The 16714-nt window shown below is 49.7% G+C and overlaps 2 long non-coding RNA genes across 2 annotated transcripts; both read left to right on the top strand.

Moving 5' to 3' along the window:
• The first annotated feature begins 8881 nt into the window (after positions 1-8881).
• Positions 8882-10767, top strand: LOC127324166 (uncharacterized). Its single transcript, XR_011754037.1, has 3 exons — positions 8882-9686; positions 9777-10040; positions 10686-10767. It is a non-coding gene; the product is annotated as an uncharacterized lncRNA (long non-coding RNA).
• A 421-nt stretch (positions 10768-11188) lies between these two features.
• Positions 11189-16314, top strand: LOC127324164 (uncharacterized). The gene is made up of 4 exons (XR_011755020.1): positions 11189-13735; positions 13826-14089; positions 14735-14820; positions 16078-16314. It is a non-coding gene; the product is annotated as an uncharacterized lncRNA (long non-coding RNA).
• Positions 16315-16714: the final 400 nt, after the last annotated feature.

The following is a 16714-nucleotide window of genomic DNA, read 5'->3' as shown; positions in this document are numbered from 1 at the left end:
CTATATTATAAAAGGGAGGCAGTACAATCCCAATGTATAATACTTTTTGACTACCACCGCGCAATCCATTCAATTATCAAGCTCATTGTTACATGATATTTGTTTTTTCAGTCTTAAACAAGGCCCATGGAAGTAGAAACATGTGCTGCTATTTCATAGAGTTGCAGAGTCCAGAATAGGATGGACATTAAGTAATTTTGAAAACACCTGAAATTTTGGCGCAAGACAGAATCAATCTTCGACAAGATAATAAATTGCAAATCATCATGCCCAGTGTGTAGAAGTAGACACATAACAAACACCAAAATATCCAGTGATACCACATGTTCACATCTCACATGATACCATGCTACAATTTCTCAAAATTTAAATTTACAAGTGCAAAAAAAGTTGAAGCAAATTTGTGGGTGTTCAAAGATGTGTGCTTGCATTCTCAAAAGTTTAGAAGTAAATTCAACAAAAAAGACAAATTGCAATGTGAGTAGTGTCCGTTCGTATTTTTGTCTTTTTGTAACACTATTTATGTTGGATTTGTTTTTTTATTTCTCTGCGTGTATTTTGAATCGGGTTCTGCAAATTCTATGGTTTATAAACATCTTGTACATATAATTATTTGGGAATTTTTTAACACCTCAAAATCTAAATTTCAAAAGGTAGTAGTATCATGATATCACGTAAGAGGTGGTATCATTATACATTTTAGTCATAACAATGTCCACTTTTCTAAACAGGAGTAGACAGAGGCGCAGCTAGCTAGTGATCATAAGCAGGCACAGAAAAGCCCAAACGGCCCCTGGCCAATCATCTCGGCTAGCGTTGCATGCATGGCCGGGACAACAAATGTGACAAAACTGCATGCCAACTCTTGTGCATGAATGAATCTACTGTCTGTCTATCAATCTACTATCCATCCATCTACCACCTATATATCATATAATCTGCTGCGATCGGTTGGCTTAATCATGAGTTTGGCAGTTCGTTGCGTGATATGCTCGATCGATCAGACCGAGGATATATAATACTCAGACCTTGTCGAAGATCACGTACCATGCAGCCAAAGCGTGTAGTACCAGCTAGGCTAATCATCCCATGCATCTAAGCATGCGATTATATCAACTTGGGTAAGGTCGCTAGGTAGCTTCAACAAATATTGGACGTAGATTTGGTGCACATGAGCACCAGTGATTATTTAAAAAATATATTTTTAAGTTTTCATATGAAAATAAATAATGATGCAGCCCAGAAACGTATAAACTTTCAACTGAAATAATTTGTATATTAGGCTACAAAAAAATAATAAATATGTGGATCTGGGTATATATGTATATATATAGTGATTCAAATCTCTAAAAAGATATCAGACTGTTATCACCAGAATTTGACCGAGTCAGAGGTGGGCCACGATTGAGATAGACTTGAAGATATACATGGAAGGAAGAACAAGAATTGGCCTTATACACGAAGTTGGGCTGAATTGCCCATGTATCTGTAATATAGTAGATCGCATCTTAGATTAAAAGTTAGAGTTTTACTCGTGCACGGTTAGGTGCACGTCCGAGTTAGAAAGTCCGCTGGACTATAAATATGTATCTAGGGTTTATGGAATAAACAACAACTCACGTTCAACCCAAACAAACCAATCTCGGCGCATCGCCAACTCCTTCGTCTCGAGGGTTTCTATCAGGTAAGCGACATGCTGCCTAGATCGCATCTTGCGATCTAGGCAGCACAAGCTCCACGTTGTTCATGCGTTGCTCGTACTGAAGCGTCTTTGATGGCGAGCAACGTAGTTATCATAGATGTGTTAGGGTTAGCATTGTTCTTCGTTTGAGCATGCTTACGTAGTGCAACCCTTGCATGTCTAGCCGCCCTCACACCTATCTTAGGTGTGGGGGCGGCACCCCGCTTGATCATTATTTAGTAGATCTGATCCGTTACGATTGCTCCTTGTTCTACAAGGATTAGTTTAATATCTGCAATAGTTAGGCCTTACAAAGGGGGGGAGGATCCAGCGGCACGTAGGGTGGCGTTCGCAAGTCCTAAACAGGATGTTCCGAGGATCAACTTCATGTTGGTTTTTAGGCCTTGTTTAGGATCGGCTTACGATCACCGTGCGTGGCCGCGAGGCCCAACCTGGAGTAGGATGATCCGATTATGCGGTGAAAATCCTAAATCGTCGTAGATCTCATTAGCTTTATCTTGATCAAGCAGGACCACCATATATTCGTGCACCCCGTACGAATCATGGGTGGATCGGCTCTTTGAGCCGATTCACAGGATAACCTGAGAGCCGATCGAGGCTCGTATTTAATGTTTACGTGTATGCCATGCAGGAAACTAAGCGAGGCATCTCCATCACCTTCCTGACCAGGTATAGGTAAGGTGGCACGCCCTTGCACTTCGCATCGGACGTGTGACCAGAAGAGCATTGCGGGCCATCGCTCGGAGGGGTCTCAGCCAGCCGCAGCTCTAGGCTCTTCCCGGCTCTACCGTGTTGACCGTCGCTGCCCGCCGGTGGGTTTTGGCAGTCAACACATTCTGGCACGCCCGGTGGGACAATCGTCTACATCAACCACATCGCCATATACATCTTAGATGGCGGACGGCACGCCGATCACCTACGAGGAGCTGCTCGACGAGCTCAAGAAGAGATATGACGAGATCAAGGTCACCCTCGAAGCCGACCTCATCGGCTCTTTTCGAAGAACCCGTTCCCATGGCATCGGATGGAAGGGATTCTCACCGCAAGGTGCACTCGATGGGATAGACCTCTCTGCCCCGTCGGAGGAACGCACCGGGGGCTGCGGCGAGAGATCAACTACTTGGTGGCTCACTCGCTACACCGCCACTCTGAAAACCTGGTCAACGTGTTGGAGCGTGTCGCTCTGCGCGTGATCCAGGAGATCATGAGCCACCAGTACTCGCCGTCAGGACCAGCTCTCGGGACGCATCAAGGAGAGTTGCCACTCCAGTCCCGTCCACCGCTGCCATATGCGTTGGCAGCACCAGCTGAAGTGCCGGCTACACCGGCATTCGTCGTCTACAAGATCGGTGGTGACCCTAGTGACTACCAGTTCTTGGCTGAGGCGCCTAAGGAGATCCCTCAAGGATACGCGTGCACGTATGTGCCAGATTGTGGCAACTGGGCACTCTCAAACCAGGCCACAACATCGTGGGACTCCGGCGAAAACAGAGGAACGTCGCCGACGTAGCTTGAGAAGCGAGACGTGGCTAACTAAGTACGCCACCCCGACGAAACTCCGAGCCCGGCTCCTGCAGTTGGCTCGTAGCTGGAAAAGCAAACATGGCTGGCTAAGTACGCCACCCCGGCGAATCTTCGTAGTGCAACTCCTGCAGCCAGCCACGGCGGATCAGATCAGTACCATGCGAGAGACCAGTTCGGCATGGTGCCGAAGAGAAGGGCAATCGGCTATTCCAAGCCGTACCCCCGACGAGTACGAGATGATCCCGCTGCCACCTAAATATCGGCTCCCTGACTTCTCCAAATTCAGTGGATCAGATGGCTCCAGCTCCATCGAGCACGTCGGCCGATATTTGGCGCAACTAGGACCGGCTTCAGTGTCGGATCAGCTACGCGTGAGGCTCTTTTCACAGTCCCTCACGGGATCGGCTTTCGGATGGTATACCTCTTTGCCAGCAAACTCCATCCGGTCTCGGAAGCAATTGGAAGAACAGTTCCATATGCAATACCATTCAGAAGCTTCCGAGTCTAGCATTGCCGATCTAGCACAACTACGTCAGAAGCGCGGAGAAACGGTGACAGAGTACATCCAGCGCTTCAGGAATCTTAGGAACCGATGTTATTCGGTTCGTATAACTAAAAAGGAAGCAGTCGAGTTGGCAGTAGCTGGCCTTGCAACACAGCTCAAGGACATGGCCTCCCAAGCAGATTATCCCTCGCTGGCGCACATGGTTCAGAAACTATCAGCATATGAACAGCGCCACCCGGACCTGTACCAAGACAAGTTCAAGCGTGCAGTGGTCCTGGTTGATGCGCAGGAAGACGAAGTTCCTGCGGGAGACCAAGAGGTAGCAGTGGCTGAATGGACTCGGGGAGGAACCCCCGTGTCCTGCAAATGGGTAAAGCCACCAGGCCCACCCAGGGGATTTGATTTTGACGTGACCAAGACTGAACAAATCTTCGACCTCCTGCTCAAGGAGAAACAGTTGACGATTCCTGAAGGTCTCAAGTTCCCCACGGCGCAAGAGCTGAACGGAAAGCCATACTGCAAATGGCATAACTCGCTCTCCCATGCCACCAACGACTGCAGGGTGTGGCGTCAGCACATCCAAGCGGCGATAGAGAAGGGGCGTCTAATTTTCAACCAGTACGCCATGAAGGTCGACACCCAGCCCTTCCCCGCCGTTAACATGGTAGAAGTCACCTACCCTGAGGGTTGCCAGCCAGGTCCCTCGTTCAGCATCAACATGGTAGGACCTGGGAACCACTCTGGCAAAGATGGAGAGGAGGGCAGCTGCTCTCATAGCAAGGACACAGAGGAGGCCGCTCCACGCGATCGGCTCCATCATGATGGCAAGCGCTACGTCACAGAGGGAGAGGTGAAGAACATAAGATATCAACAACCTCTCTCTGATCACCTCCTCAACAAATATGTGAGTCAGTATGACCAACGCCGACGGTCCAACTATGATGATGAAGGAGATCGTCTGGCTAGAGAAGCCAGAAGACATCGTCGGCATGATCGCGATGAGGAGGAGCACGAGCGCCGTGCCAAGGAAGAATCGAGGGAGCAAGATGACAACGCCAGACACTGGGACTGCCCTTTCTTCAGACATTGCTGGGATTCAGGAATGAGCCGATTGCCCACAATCGGCAACTGCCCAGAATGCAACCAGAAGAAGAAGGAGGCAGCCAACGTGTCTGTGTTCAAGCGCTTAGGGCCTCTCCCGCCACAAAGCAAACGCGCTGAGTCACCTCGTTGGGCAGATCTTGAGGATTCCAAAGACGAGGGACTAGAAGAAGAAGAAGACAGGTACCACCGTCCAAGGTGGTGCCCTGACGGACTCAGCCGTTCACAAAAACGCAGGGTTCAGCGTTTGCGCGGCCTGGAAGAAGCCGAAAGGTTATACTTGCATACGCTAAGGAAGGCACGGCCTGATCTGGCTGCAAAGGTTCAGCGAACCCTGGACGAAGAGGGTCGTCCACGGAAAATGGAGTGGCGCCCCAAACAAAGGAGAGCCGATGATGAAACATCGGCTGGCACGAACATGGTGTTCATCCTCCCTTCGGAGTTCAGTGCTCCAGGGTTAGATGAGATATCCGTGGCACAACTTGACTGCGGCCCACGGCCGGTTATCTTTGAGAAGCCACAAGAAAAGAGCTACAGGCATCTGAAGGCCCTGTACTTGCGAGGATATATCGATGGGAGGCCTGTAAATAAGATGCTGGTGGACACCGGAGCGGCAGTTAACATCATGCCGTACTCTATGCTACGTCGGCTGGGACGCTCTAGCTCGGATCTAATCAGGACCAACGTGACATTGAGCGATTTCAATGGCCAAGCGTCTGAGGCACAAGGAGTTCTGAACGTGGATCTGACCGTAGGAAGGAAAACTATCCCTACAACGTTCTTCATCGTCGATAGCACGAGCAGTTATCTTTGTCTTCTTTGGGAAGAGATTGGATCCACGCCAACTGCTGTATTCCCTCCACGATGCACCAATGCATAATACAGTGGGATGGAGATGAGGTAGAGGTCGTCCAGGCCGATGACTCAGCTGAAATTTCAACGGCTGGCATGAACGCATGGGAAGCAGCAGGCCAAGAACCCCTCTCAGGCATCAACTTGGACGACTGCGAGCGCATCGATGTGACAAAGTGAAGGGTTAAGCTGGTTTTATCCACTGGCCTGACCATGTAGTTGAAGCAAGCGATGTGCAACTTGGCGAGGCTGATCCTTGTGATCGGCCCCAAAGGTCTATGAAGGGACATTACAGAACCTTCAGTCAGCGCTCCAATCATTATGGAGGCCGGTCCCAGCAATCGGCCAAAATTATCCTCACCACATGTTCTGTTTGTGTTCGCCCTTGACCCTATCAGGAGCCGACGTGCGAATTACAGAGCCGATATCTGCCATTCTTTGACAGATTCGGCTCGGGGGGCACCTAAACATGGGAACAGATGCAGGGGTACATGTGTGCAATGAAATACTGGGGGCCGATAGGAGAAAATCGGCCAGTAAAATTTTTTTTACAGCCGATGCAAGGGCATCGACTTTAGAATTGAGAAGCAGCCGATGCGCAGCCATCGACTCTAGTGGAATTATGCGATGTTTATCGAGTCTCCACCAAATCCAGGCCAGCGGTGGTGCCTTCTGTTGCTTCGAGGGAATAAAACAATGGAAATTTCTTCAACTGCTTCGAGCCGATCTGGGTTCCTGAACCTTTTTGTCGAGGATTTCCAATCTTTGGGGCTAGTTCAGCTGAAACGGAAGGTTATCGGCTGTCTAAGGAAGAAAGGGGATCGGCTTTGGCGCATTCTCTCTGACATTCTCGCCTCGAGTAAGGCTCGGGGGGCAGCAGGCTCGAGTAAGGCTCGGGGGGCAGCAGGCCTGGTGGATACTCTGTTTTGCTCTGTTTAAAGAGCCGATTGGGATACCATCGGCTGATCCTTCATTCCAACTTTCTTCACAAATGATGAGTACTGAAGAGGATTATTGGGTTTGGTTGGAAAAGTTCAAAGGTTTTCCTGAAGATCCTGCATTTTCCACCAGATTTAGAAAATCATCAGTTGAAGAAGGGAAGGGTGAATTTCAAAGGACCGATGCGGTGCTATCGGCTCATTACGCATTGGCAAAGGGGACGAATCGGCAAGGTCAGTAGAAGAGGGAATCGGCTCAATTAAACTCAGAATAAATCGGCAAAATCAAATTGGGGAAAAGTTCTTCATTGATAGGCGAGATTTCTTACATAAAGAGCTAATTGCTCTCAAAAGGAAATACTAGGGGATACATTGCCCCATCTACTACTGCTGGCCCTATTCTAGAGGTCCTATCTACGGGCCATTACTGCCCTCGTCGTCGCCGTCGTCGCCGCTGTCGGCGCTGCTCCCGGCGGGCTCGTCGTCGCTCCAATGGCCGCCGACCGGGCCCTCGTTGTCTTCATCTTCTTCGTCAGCGTCGTCCTCGTCGCTGTCGAAGTCGCTAAGGTTGCCCGGCCAAGGGCAGAACCGCTTGGCCGGCGGCTCGTCGGAGGAGCTGTCGTCGTCGTCCTCCTCCTCCTCTTCCTCCTCCTCCACCCCCTCGGAGGAGGTGAAGTCATCCCAGGAGAAGCGATCGTCATCGCTCTCCTCCTCCGATTCCCCGTTGGCAAGGAAGCGGAGGTCGCTCTCCCCGTCCGTCGAGGACTGGTCGTCCTCGGACCAGATGGAGAAGTCATGGTCTGACTCCTCCCCGGCCGCAATGGCGCGGCGGATGTTGGCCGCGTGGACCTCCGCCGGGTTGTACTCCGGCGTCGGCTCACGGGATGTGGAGGACTGGCTGGAAGGATCCGATGGAGCAGAGGAGGAAGAAGACATGGTGGCGCAGGAGGGCTTTTGGAGTGCTAATGCGAAGGAGATGCAGAGGAGAACTGTTCGTAGCGGTTAAATAAAAGGGGATATAGTGGAAATTCAATGCCACAGCAGTTTCCGAGGAAGTGGTGCCTAAAGAAAAAAAAAACTGTCAGGTCACGCGGAGAAGTTGAGAAGGCAGGGCATCATGATGAAGGATACTGCAACGGTTCTGCCACGACATGACCCGACGAAGGAAAACAGAGTGATTTTGGAATTACCAATTCCAAAACCAGGGGGGCATGTGTTATCACCAGAATTTGACCGAGTCAGAGGTGGGCCACGATTGAGATAGACTTGAAGATATACATGGAAGGAAGAACAAGAATTGGCCTTATACACGAAGTTGGGCTGAATTGCCCATGTATCTGTAATATAGTAGATCGCATCTTAGATTAAAAGTTAGAGTTTTACTCGTGCACGGTTAGGTGCACGTCCGAGTTAGAAAGTCCGCTGGACTATAAATATGTATCTAGGGTTTATGGAATAAACAACAACTCACGTTCAACCCAAACAAACCAATCTCGGCGCATCGCCAACTCCTTCGTCTCGAGGGTTTCTATCAGGTAAGCGACATGCTGCCTAGATCGCATCTTGCGATCTAGGCAGCACAAGCTCCACGTTGTTCATGCGTTGCTCGTACTGAAGCGTCTTTGATGGCGAGCAACGTAGTTATCATAGATGTGTTAGGGTTAGCATTGTTCTTCGTTTGAGCATGCTTACGTAGTGCAACCCTTGCATGTCTAGCCGCCCTCACACCTATCTTAGGTGTGGGGACGGCACCCCGCTTGATCATTATTTAGTAGATCTGATCCGTTACGATTGCTCCTTGTTCTACAAGGATTAGTTTAATATCTGCAATAGTTAGGCCTTACAAAGGGGGGGAGGATCCAGCGGCACGTAGGGTGGCGTTCACAAGTCCTAAACAGGATGTTCCGAGGATCAACTTCATGTTGGTTTTTAGGCCTTGTTTAGGATCGGCTTACGATCACCGTGCGTGGCCGCGAGGCCCAACCTGGAGTAGGATGATCCGATTATGCGGTGAAAACCCTAAATCGTCGTAGATCTCATTAGCTTTATCTTGATCAAGCAGGACCACCATATATTCGTGCACCCCGTACGAATCATGGGTGGATCGGCTCTTTGAGCCGATTCACAGGATAACCTGAGAGCCGATCGAGGCTCGTATTTAATGTTTACGTGTATGCCATGCAGGAAACTAAGCGAGGCATCTCCATCACCTTCCTGACCAGGTATAGGTCAGGTGGCACGCTGTAACGGCCCAGGGTAGCACCCCTATTAGAATTGCTTGTTCTTTTCTTTTTGTGCATCATCATGCATCATGCATCATAGCATCCTTGTTTTACAAAATAAAATTATTTTATAAACCCTAATCTATTTTCTTTTCCCTCTCATATGGTTGAATAAAACCTTCCCTTCTCCTTCTTTTAACAAAACCCTTTCCTTCTCCTTGGGCTCTCTCTCTTCCTGGCCCAGCTCTCTCTACCTCTCTCTCTCTCCCTGCAGCCCAGCAACCTTCTCCCCTCTGGCCCATCTCTTCCTGGCCCGAGTTAGCCCAATCCGGCGGCCTTGTTGCAGCCCAGCCCACCTGGCCGTACCCCTTCGGTGGAGACGCTCTTGTCTCTGTCGTCTTCCTCCTCCTCACGAAAAGGGCGTGAGGGCAGTGGTCCTCCACCGAGCCAACCACCGCACCAACCTCCCCCATGTGAGCCTCCCCTCTCTCTCGCTTTATCTCTGGCGCCAGCCAACCTCTCCCTCGTCCTCACTTCCTCTCCACGCCTCTCTCACCTCTTTTCTTTCTTCGTTTGCAAGCCAGAACCAACAGAGGAGAAACCCCATCCCCGGCCCCGTGAGCTCCTCCATGGCGCCGCCGCTCCACTGCGTCCCCCACCGTGCTGAGGGCACCATCGGGTGCGCCTCGACGTTCTCCATCTCCCAGTACCTCGAATCGCCCCGGGGGCTTCCCAATCGCCACCAAATTCGCCATTCCCTCGCTCCGGCCGCCGCAGTTCGTGGACGATTCCGGCGCCGTTCGTCCGTCTCCGGCCACACCGAGGTCACCACCGATTTCCTGGTACCTCACTCTACCTCCTGGACCCCTCGGTTGCTTTTCCCCTCCTCTGGTTCGTCCTCCCCTCGTTGATGCCGAACCGTGCCGCCGCAGGTCCTCTTCGACGGCGGTCTTCCGGCGACCTCCATCAAGCGGCGCCGCCTCCACTTCGACCGCGCCGACGAGGCGAGCACGACGCCCAACTCCGCGCTTCCTGGTGGCGCCTGCAACGTCGGCGCGCGCGACGCCTCGCCGCGGTGACCACCTTCCTGGAGAACGCGCGCGGCATCCCCCTTGCAAGCAAGGTTCGCCAGCGTGGCAGCCACGTCAGCATCCGCCGGCCCCATCTGTCATCCACATGGGCTAGCTGCCCCTCCGGTGAGAAAACCCTCCCAGATCTAGATCTCGTCAGTTTTGCATGGAGGCCCCTGCTAGTTTTTATTCCTCTACCCGGCGTCCCTGGCTATGTCAGTTTATCGATAACCCCCTGGATCTTTTGCTAAACAACCCGCAGTCCACCCCCTGGACAGTTTTTGTTTTCGGGTCCTTTTCCTAATAAAACAAATCTGTTTTTCTATTTTAATTAACTAAAAACTAATCTGTTAATAACTTTTAATTGGTAATTCGAAATGAAAAGTGTTATATATGAAAATTGATCAGAAAAATGTGCTGGACATGAATATGCCATCCATGCTTGCTGTTGCATCCTGCATCATATAAATTCGCGATAGTTTGCATTATCACCTAATATGGAACATATGGAATATGTGGGATATTATATATATGTTGTCCCGATTCCATTTAACTTTGTTGTAGCTCACCCCTGCCATGTTTGCTATGCTAATCCACCCTTAAATTTGTCGGTAGAAAATGCAACTCCAACCTAATTGATTGTCCGGGGTTCCGACTCCGATTAATATGGATAAGTTGCACCGCATCATCCTTGCCATGTCATGCATATCTTCTTGAGCATGCTGGTTCTTTATCCGTAGTAGTAAGACTTGCATACTTTGTTTGTTCCAGCATTTGCTTCTTCCCGGATAGGATCGCGAAGTGGTGTTGTGAGATACGACGAGTTCTCCGACAAGTTCTTCTGCAGCTTTTCACAAAGTAGCCCACCCCTTCACCTATTTTACTTTTACATGCTCTTTTGATCTATTGCTATCCTTGTGTTGCGATTCTGTTGTGTCACGTGTCCTATCCACCTGTTACCTATATGTCCGAGATACACCTCCTCGCCCTACCTATTGTTTGTTGTTTGCCGACTTATGCAGTCGTAGGCGAGTTTAGGGTCTTGTTGATATCTCGAGATGTTCGGGATATCTTGTTGGGAGGTTATCACATGCTATATCTTTTGTTGGAGATAATCACACTTTATTTTATTGTTAACAACTAAAATTGTAAGCGAGAGGCATCTGTGAGCCCCTTTGCGAAAGCATCGGAACTTTGACTCGCTAATGTCCCCTAGGACCCGAGTTCTTGTTATCTCTGCTCCGAGATTGAGCGCTCTACCCGTACGTGGGGAGTGGGACCCCCATCACCCACTACCTTTCCTCGAGTCTGTTTATTGGGAGCCACAACCTTGGTTTTATTTGCTCATATGCACGATGCACGATTTACTTCTTGTTGCCTTCGGGTGTTTATTTCTGTACTGTACTCATCTCGTGGAACGATTAGCGACAGCAGGTTGTTCACACTTAGCTTAGCCGTTGGCACAAACCTCTGGGTCCGTATCGGAGTACGGCCGAACTTCGTCACGGGTAGCTTAGTGGGGTGGCTCCCCTTAAACTTTCTCTTGCATTGGGAACGGTCTTGATGTGAGACTCCACCTGTAGTAAGTGGGTTCGAGCATGCGTATGGTTACATTTGGGCAACCCCTGCAGGGTGTACATCTTATCGATAAGCCGTGTCCGGGGTTATGGACGACTTGGAATTGTATGACTTGATCATAGAACAACTTGCACCTTATACTTGTTGTTAATAATCTGATAATAACTTGATTAGTAATATAGCATTACTACAACCGATACCTAATACTTGTCCACCGTTGAGTGCCTTTTACATTGCCTCTTCGCAATTGTTGAAGGGGATATGTGTATTTGGCTGGGTTATGTTTGTGTAGTATTTATTTGTTACCTTGTGCGCTCTCTTATCTTCTCTGAGTAGACGGATGTTGTAGCGTGTCTCTATTGGATAGTAGCTTTGCTGCCGCTAAACTCCACATATAGCCGGGTGAAGTTTATACCGCCCACCAGCGAGCATAGCTGGTCTTGTCTCGCAAGTACGTGCCAATGGTACTTACCCTCGCCTTCCTTTCTTTTTGTCTCCTCCCCCTTTTGTCGGCAACCGATGGCCCGACTTTGACAGGTACGAGATGACGACGTTAGCAAGGTTACCCTTCCGGCTTGGCCTGGGCAGGGTTATGGACGCCGCTGGTTATCTTCAGGACTCTTAGTCCAATTTGTATCTTGTCCGTACTCGGACGTATTTGATCTTCTGTATGATTTGGATCTTTGTATGTATCTATTTGTATCTTGACTCGTTGGAGTCGTTGTTGTAATATATGTATCTTGTGGGCTCTATTGTAATCCTGTTGTAATGTTACCGCTCGTGTTAATTCCTCTAGCATCACGTGTGTGATTCTTCGCGCACGTCGTGTCGGAGGGCGTCTCTGAATCGATATCGTGCGGATTTCGGCGGGATCGCTGGAATCCTCAGGATACCGGTTCCGGGGCGTCACAAGTTGGTATCAGAGCTCAGGTTGACGGTACCCCACTAGTCCAGCCTGTAGGATAACCTTGCCAACGGACGTTGTTGTGTCTAGTGTCAAAACTATTTTCTGAAAATTCGTTGGATAGATCTGATTAGCTCTATTTTTCTCCTTGTGCCATTCTTGCTCCTCTTATCCTTGCGAGTTTTGAATCTCCTCTTATCTGTTTCTCCGAGTCTTAGGTCTCTACGTGGGTTGGACGATCTTTACCTTTCACCTATTAGTTCTGATCTTCTGAGGGTCCCGACGAAAGCGCATCATCAACAGCGGAACAACGACTTCTTGTTAGTGGTGTCGCCGATCTACGTGGAGCAAGAACTCTTGTTAGTGGTGTCGAGAAGACCAACAGTTCGTCAGAAGAAGGTTCCACCTCAAGGTCGGGTGAAGATCAACGATGCGCCAGAAGATCCGCTAGTTCACCTCTCTCCCCCGTACCATGGCGTGGAACCTCGGGGCGAGGTTCCTTGTTAGTGGTGTCGATTGTAACGGCCCAGGGTAGCACCCCTATTAGAATTGCTTGTTCTTTTCTTTTTGTGCATCATCATGCATCATGCATCATAGCATCCTTGTTTTACAAAATAAAATTATTTTATAAACCCTAATCTATTTTCTTTTCCCTCTCATATGGTTGAATAAAACCTTCCCTTCTCCTTCTTTTAACAAAACCCTTTCCTTCTCCTTGGGCTCTCTCTCTTCCTGGCCCAGCTCTCTCTACCTCTCTCTCTCTCCCTGCAGCCCAGCAACCTTCTCCCCTCTGGCCCATCTCTTCCTGGCCCGAGTTAGCCCAATCCGGCGGCCTTGTTGCAGCCCAGCCCACCTGGCCGTACCCCTTCGGTGGAGACGCTCTTGTCTCTGTCGTCTTCCTCCTCCTCACGAAAAGGGCGTGAGGGCAGTGGTCCTCCACCGAGCCAACCACCGCACCAACCTCCCCCATGTGAGCCTCCCCTCTCTCTCGCTTTATCTCTGGCGCCAGCCAACCTCTCCCTCGTCCTCACTTCCTCTCCACGCCTCTCTCACCTCTTTTCTTTCTTCGTTTGCAAGCCAGAACCAACAGAGGAGAAACCCCATCCCCGGCCCCGTGAGCTCCTCCATGGCGCCGCCGCTCCACTGCGTCCCCCACCGTGCTGAGGGCACCATCGGGTGCGCCTCGACGTTCTCCATCTCCCAGTACCTCGAATCGCCCCGGGGGCTTCCCAATCGCCACCAAATTCGCCATTCCCTCGCTCCGGCCGCCGCAGTTCGTGGACGATTCCGGCGCCGTTCGTCCGTCTCCGGCCACACCGAGGTCACCACCGATTTCCTGGTACCTCACTCTACCTCCTGGACCCCTCGGTTGCTTTTCCCCTCCTCTGGTTCGTCCTCCCCTCGTTGATGCCGAACCGTGCCGCCGCAGGTCCTCTTCGACGGCGGTCTTCCGGCGACCTCCATCAAGCGGCGCCGCCTCCACTTCGACCGCGCCGACGAGGCGAGCACGACGCCCAACTCCGCGCTTCCTGGTGGCGCCTGCAACGTCGGCGCGCGCGACGCCTCGCCGCGGTGACCACCTTCCTGGAGAACGCGCGCGGCATCCCCCTTGCAAGCAAGGTTCGCCAGCGTGGCAGCCACGTCAGCATCCGCCGGCCCCATCTGTCATCCACATGGGCTAGCTGCCCCTCCGGTGAGAAAACCCTCCCAGATCTAGATCTCGTCAGTTTTGCATGGAGGCCCCTGCTAGTTTTTATTCCTCTACCCGGCGTCCCTGGCTATGTCAGTTTATCGATAACCCCCTGGATCTTTTGCTAAACAACCCGCAGTCCACCCCCTGGACAGTTTTTGTTTTCGGGTCCTTTTCCTAATAAAACAAATCTGTTTTTCTATTTTAATTAACTAAAAACTAATCTGTTAATAACTTTTAATTGGTAACTCGAAATTAAAAGTGTTATATATGAAAATTGATCAGAAAAATGTGCTGGACATGAATATGCCATCCATGCTTGCTGTTGCATCCTGCATCATATAAATTCGCGATAGTTTGCATTATCACCTAATATGGAACATATGGAATATGTGGGATATTATATATATGTTGTCCCGATTCCATTTAACTTTGTTGTAGCTCACCCCTGCCATGTTTGCTATGCTAATCCACCCTTAAATTTGTCGGTAGAAAATGCAACTCCAACCTAATTGATTGTCCGGGGTTCCGACTCCGATTAATATGGATAAGTTGCACCGCATCATCCTTGCCATGTCATGCATATCTTCTTGAGCATGCTGGTTCTTTATCCGTAGTAGTAAGACTTGCATACTTTGTTTGTTCCAGCATTTGCTTCTTCCCGGATAGGATCGCGAAGTGGTGTTGTGAGATACGACGAGTTCTCCGACAAGTTCTTCTGCAGCTTTTCACAGGCGAGCCCACCCCTTCACCTATTTTACTTTTACATGCTCTTTTGATCTATTGCTATCCTTGTGTTGCGATTCTGTTGTGTCACGTGTCCTATCCACCTGTTACCTATATGTCCGAGATACACCTCCTCGCCCTACCTATTGTTTGTTGTTTGCCAGCTTGCGAGTCGTAGGCGAGTTTAGGGTCTTGTTGATATCTCGAGATGTTCGGGATATCTTGTTGGGAGGTTATCACATGCTATATCTTTTGTTGGAGATAATCACACTTTATTTTATTGTTAACAACTAAAATTGTAAGCAGAGGCATCTGTGAGCCCCTTTGCGAAAGCATCGGAACTTTGACTCGCTAATGTCCCCTAGGACCCGAGTTCTTGTTATCTGTTCCGAGATTGAGCGCTCTACCCGTACGTGGGGGAGTGGGACCCCCATCACCCACTACCTTTCCTCGAGTCTGTTTATTGGGAGCCACAACCTTGGTTTTATTTGCTCATATGCACGATGCACGATTTACTTCTTGTTGCCTTCGGGTGTTTATTTCTGTACTGTACTCATCTCGTGGAACGATTAGCGACAGCAGGTTGTTCACACTTAGCTTAGCCGTTGGCACAAACCTCTGGGTCCGTATCGGAGTACGGCCGAACTTCGTCACGGGTAGCTTAGTGGGGTGGCTCCCCTTAAACTTTCTCTTGCATTGGGAACGGTCTTGATGTGAGACTCCACCTGTAGTAAGTGGGTTCGAGCATGCGTATGGTTACATTTGGGCAACCCCTGCAGGGTGTACATCTTATCGATAAGCCGTGTCCGGGGTTATGGACGACTTGGAATTGTATGACTTGATCATAGAACAACTTGCACCTTATACTTGTTGTTAATAATCTGATAATAACTTGATTAGTAATATAGCATTACTACAACCGATACCTAATACTTGTCCACCGTTGAGTGCCTTTTACATTGCCTCTTCGCAATTGTTGAAGGGGATATGTGTATTTGGCTGGGTTATGTTTGTGTAGTATTTATTTGTTACCTTGTGCGCTCTCTTATCTTCTCTGAGTAGACGGATGTTGTAGCGTGTCTCTATTGGATAGTAGCTTTGCTGCCGCTAAACTCCACATATAGCCGGGTGAAGTTTATACCGCCCACCAGCGAGCATAGCTGGTCTTGTCTCGCAAGTACGTGCCAATGGTACTTACCCTCGCCTTCCTTTCTTTTTGTCTCCTCCCCCCCTTTTGTCGGCAACCGATGGCCCGACTTTGACAGGTACGAGATGACGACGTTAGCAAGGTTACCCTTCCGGCTTGGCCTGGGCAGGGTTATGGACGCCGCTGGTTATCTTCAGGACTCTTAGTCCAATTTGTATCTTGTCCGTACTCGGACGTATTTGATCTTCTGTATGATTTGGATCTTTGTATGTATCTATTTGTATCTTGACTCGTTGGAGTCGTTGTTGTAATATATGTATCTTGTGGGCTCTATTGTAATCCTGTTGTAATGTTACCGCTCGTGTTAATTCCTCTAGCATCACGTGTGTGATTCTTCGCGCACGTCGTGTCGGAGGGCGTCTCTGAATCGATATCGTGCGGATTTCGGCGGGATCGCTGGAATCCTCAGGATACCGGTTCCGGGGCGTCACACACGCCCTTGCACTTCGCATCGGACGTGTGACCAGAAGAGCATTGCGGGCCGTCGCTCGGAGGGGTCTCAGCCAGCCGCAGCTCTAGGCTCTTCCCGGCTCTACCGTGTTGACCGTCGCTGCCCGCCGGTGGGTTTTGGCAGTCAACACAGACTTTGTCATTTTTATGTAACTTAGGAAACAAACCATCAGCTCCTTTTAGATTTTTGTTACATAATCTTTTAAACACACAAATATAATTCTCAATTTTTTAATATGATGAGA

Source organism: Lolium perenne, chromosome 3 (genome assembly GCF_019359855.2).
Source record: "Lolium perenne isolate Kyuss_39 chromosome 3, Kyuss_2.0, whole genome shotgun sequence".
In the NCBI taxonomy this organism is placed as follows: domain Eukaryota; kingdom Viridiplantae; phylum Streptophyta; class Magnoliopsida; order Poales; family Poaceae; genus Lolium; species Lolium perenne.
The sequence above is the reverse complement of the archived record's forward strand: the minus strand, read 5'-3'. Positions and strand labels throughout refer to the sequence as shown.